The 5,000-nt window shown below is 49.3% G+C and overlaps 1 non-coding gene across 1 annotated transcript; it reads right to left on the reverse strand.

Moving 5' to 3' along the window:
* Window positions 1-1,630: 1,630 nt before the first annotated feature.
* Window positions 1,631-1,785, reverse strand: LOC143176541 (5.8S ribosomal RNA). The gene has a single exon (XR_013001075.1). It is a non-coding gene; the product is annotated as a 5.8S ribosomal RNA (ribosomal RNA).
* Window positions 1,786-5,000: the final 3,215 nt, after the last annotated feature.

The raw sequence follows: 5,000 nt of genomic DNA on the forward strand, positions 1-5,000 counted from the left end.
GACAAACACACACCATGGGGCGACCGACGCGTTCGTTTCAACGCTTTCGCACAAAGTCGGCGGCGGTTATATATTTATATCATTATATTCCGGCGGACGGGACGCGACGTTCGAAAGCCTCGCCAAAGAGGAGCTCCTGCCTCTTCCTCTCTCTTTTCTACGAGAAAAGATAAACGTATTTTACGGGGATACGGAAACGTTACCACGTGGTGTCACACACGATCGTCCGTCTCTTCTCTATAGCAGAAACCGATAAAAATACACCTCCCGAAAGAGAGTATATGGTGATTCTTTTTATATATATATATATATTTCGAAATACAACTGAACGTGGCGGAAGCGCACGGTGGTGGTCCAGCGAGGACACGCGACGACGGGGAATAAGAACTATTCGACCCGTTACGAATACGCATGCTCGTCCCGCACGATTTTAACACACACCGTGTTTTTCTCCAGTCGTCAAAGCGTTCGTGCGTCGAATTCGAAAAATAAAAAAAAAAGAAAAACACCTTTTCTCTCTCTCGGGGTAAAAGAGTCGATGTGTATTGTGTATAAAGGTTCTGCGAGAAGTCTCGTTTTGACGTGTGTTCCGCCGATAACGACGATCCTCCGAAACGGGGATACAGAAACGTTACACCTCACAACACGATCTCCGTCTCTTCTCTATAGCAGAAACCGATAAAAATACACCTCCCGAAAGAGAGTATATGGTGATTCTTTTTATATATATATATTTCGAAATTCAACTGAACGTGGCGGAAGCGCACGGTGGTGGTCCAGCGAGGACACGCGACGACGGGGAATAAGAACTATTCGACCCGTTACGAATACGCATGCTCGTCCCGCACGATTTTAACACACACCGTGTTTTTCTCCAGTCGTCAAAGCGTTCGTGCGTCGAATTCGAAAAATAAAAAAAAGAAATACACCTTTTCTCTCTCTCTCGGGGTAAAAAGAGTCGATGTGTATTGTGTATAAAGGTTCTGCTGCGAGAAGTCTCGTTTTGCCGTGTGTTTCGGTAACGACGATCCTCCGAAACGTACATCTCATTCGTAAGAGAGGAAGAAAACAATCTCCCTGGGGCCAGTCGGTAATATACCGACATACGACGTGTCGTGCACATCCGTCTCACGCACGGTATACAAAATATGAATAAAACGTGTGTAGTCTCTCTCTCTCTCGACTTCTTAATATTTTCTTTCACCTCTGACGCATCATTTCAGGTGACGTCGGGAGCGCGGGAAAAAAAATTTTTCTAAACACACGAAACCGTTCATCTCACGAACAGCCGAAAAAGTTGTCGCTCAGATCCATATCGCAGTGGAGCGGTATCCGCGGGCGGTCGTAATTGAACGACGCACGACGCCGCGAACACTCACGCGAGTCCATACAAACGATTCCGATCGTTTTGCAACAACTAGAACGTACACTGTCCGTGAAATTCACAGAATTTTCGCGTGTCCGCGACAAACGCCGACGAGACACCCATCGTTCGCTCGTACGTAGCATCCTTCTCTTAACCCGACTCAGAAACGTTCTTTGCGCCCTTCGGTAAAAAAACGTTCGATCCGAAGAGGTGAACGACGGCGGGGATTTGACAGAGCTACGCAAGCAGTGTATGGTACGTAAACGACCCTCAGCCAGGCGTGGTCCAGGAATTGTATCCGTGGACCGCAATGTGCGTTCGAAATGTCGATGTTCATGTGTCCTGCAGTTCACACGTTGACGCGCAATTAGCTGCGTTCTTCATCGACCCACGAGCCAAGTGATCCACCGTTCAGGGTAATCGTATAAATTTTATATTTCACATATATAATTTTATTCTCATTTGTTCGACCTAATATCTCTCTTCTTTCAAAGAGAAGATAAAAGTTGATACCTGAATCTCCGACCAGCGCGCGAAGGAGATTCAGGCGTCGCCTTGGAGACGACACCGAAGCCTTTCGAGACGAAAAACGTTCAAGTAATATGTATATATTTCTCGACGTTCCGGGCGTATAGTGCATTCAAAAACCCGCGAAAGACGCAGAAGACTCGCACGCGTGGAAACGACGGGGATATATTTTGTATCCTACCCGATACTGAATCCATCGCGTGCAGTCGACCCTCGCGTTCTTCCGATCAGACGCATCTATTGTTGCGCGCATGTTTTCGCGTCGCATCGCGCGAAACGTTGCACGAATCGTACCGATCGATCGATTGAAAGCAAATAATGAAAAAAGACTTCACAGCTGGCTCTTTGCCGGTCATTCGTCCCATGTTATCTCTTGCCGCGAAATTGGCGCGCAAGAGTTGGGTGTCAGACGCGCGGCTTTAAAACGAGCTTCACGGCCGGTCCCTTCGTTACCGCTTTCGTTCTTTCTCTCGGAACGACCATGAACGAACACGACGAGCGACGCTACGGCATACACACGTCCACGGATTCGATTAAAAAAACAGACTTCACAGCTGGCTCTTTGCCGGTCATTCGTCCCATATTATCTCTTGCCGCGAAATTGGCGCGCAAGAGTTGGGTGTCAGACGCACGGCTTTAAAACGAGCTTCACGGCCGGTCCTCTCAATTCCGTGTACGGTACACGCAAGATGCGGGTTCCACTTCCAGACTACCCGGTCCCTTCTCTCTACGAGAATCGATAGTAGAAGAACGGCTCGAAAACGCGTCTCAGAGACTAGGGGAAAAGAAGCGGTATGCGAGCGAAACGAAAACGCATTATGGAAACGTCGCGAAACAATGTTCGACGGTTGCTCGGTTCCAATCGTGCGGCCGTTTCAATTTCTCGTGCGCTTCACCGTCCCTCCGTAACTCTGGCCGATCGCGTATACCGAAGAGCCGACACGCGCAAAAACCACAGGCATTGTATACTGTATATATATATGTTACAGTCACAGCCTTCGCGCGTTTTACTCTCCGACGCGGGGTTTCCACGACGAAAGAGAGACAGTTTCGTGGCGGGTGACTCGGCCGAATCGCTACGACGGGTATTTCTATTATAGAACGAATCATCGCCACCCTTTACCAGTGCCCGACGAAGGAATCACAAGGTCATCTGGAGTTTACAATGCCAGCGACGGTAATTCCAACGAAGACCCGATAAGTCAACTCATCGTTCTATTTCTCCCCGTACAGACAAGCGAATCAACGCTATCGCACCTCACGCATGCACGAACGTTCTCTTCGCGTGAATCGTCCCATCGTCGAAAGATATAGCCGCTTGGAGATCGTGGCCCATCAAGTTCTTCCGTAACTCCTGCGCGATCGCGTACCCCGGAGAGCAGGCAACCGGTGAACCACAGGCGTATAAACTATAGTCTTCTATAGCAAGCCTTCGCGTTTACTCTACGACGCGGGGATTCCACGACGAGAGAGATTTTCGTGGCGGGTGACACGGCCGAATCGCTACGACGGGTATTTCTATTATAGAACGAATCATCGCCACCCTTTACCAGTGCCCGACGAAGGAATCACAAGGTCATCTGGAGTTTACAATGCCAGCGACGGTAATTCCAACGAAGACCCGATAAGTCAACTCATCGTTCTATTTCTCCCCGTACAGAAAAGCGAATCGGCGCTATCGCACCTCACGCAAGCAGGAATGATCTCTTCGCGTGGATCGTCCCATCGTCGAAAGATGTAAGACGTACAGAAATCGTGGTCCATCACGATTATTCGTAACTCTCCGAGTCGCGTATCTGAGAGTAGGGCAAACGGAGAACCACAGGCATAAATAATACTATATATTTCTTATATATAGTTAGCCTTCGCGTTTTACTCTCCGACATGGGGATTCCACGACGAGAGAGAGTTTCGTGGCGGGTGACTCGGCCGAATCGCTACGACGGGTATTTCTATTATAGAACGAATCATCGCCACCCTTTACCAGTGCCCGACGAAGGAATCACAAGGTCATCTGGAGTTCACAATGCCAGCGACGGTAATTCCAACGAAGACCCGATAAGTCAACTCATCGTTCTATTTCTCCCCGTACAGAAAAGCGAATCGACGCTATCGCACCTCGCGCGAGCACGTAACTACTCTTCGCGTGGATCGTCCCATCGTCGAAAGATGTAAGACGCACGGAAATCGTGGCCCATCAACGTTTTTTTGTAACTCTGCCGATCGCGTATCACAGAGCCGAGACGCACATACCACAGGCGTATAATACCGTTTTCTTTCGTATGGTAAGCCTTCGCGTTTACTCTTCGGCGCGGGGTTTCCACGTCGAGAGAGACTTTCGTGGCGGGTGACATCGGTCGAAACGCTACGACGGGTATTACTATTATAGAACGAATCATCGCCACCCTTTACCAGTGCCCGACGAAGGAATCACAAGGTCATCTGGAGTTTACAATGCCAGCGACGGTAATTCCAACGAAGACCCGATAAGTCAACTCAACGTTCTATTTCTCCCCGTACAGAAAAGCGAATCGACGCTGTTGCACCTCACGCAAGCACGAACGTTCTCTTCGCGTGGATCGTCCCATCGTCGAAAGATGTAAGACGCACGGAAATCGTGGCACATCACGTGTTTTCGGAACTCTGTCGACCGCGTATCTCAGAGACGACGCGCGCGAACCACTGGCATATACTATTATATATCGCGTTTTACCCTCCGACGCGGGGATTCCACGACGAGAGAGAGTTTCGTGAGCGGGTTGACTCGGAAGAAACGCTACGACGGGTATTTCTATTATAGAACGCATCATCGCCACCCTTTACCAGTGCCCGACGAAGGAATCACAAGGTCATCTGGAGTTTACAATGCCAGCGACGGTAATTCCAACGAAGACCCGATAAGTCAACTCAACGTTCTATTGCTCCCCGTACAGAAAAGCGAATCGACGCAATCGCACCATACGCGTGCACGTAACAACTCTTCGCGTGGATCGTCCCATCGTCGAGAGACGTAAGTTTCCATACTATGAATTCGCGTTTTACTCTCCGACGCGGGGATTCCACGACGAGAGAGAGTTTCGTGAGCGGGTTGACTCGGAAGAAACGC

The sequence above is a fragment of the Nomia melanderi genome, unplaced genomic scaffold (genome assembly GCF_051020985.1).
Source record: "Nomia melanderi isolate GNS246 unplaced genomic scaffold, iyNomMela1 scaffold0623, whole genome shotgun sequence".
Taxonomy (NCBI): Eukaryota; Metazoa; Arthropoda; class Insecta; order Hymenoptera; family Halictidae; genus Nomia; species Nomia melanderi.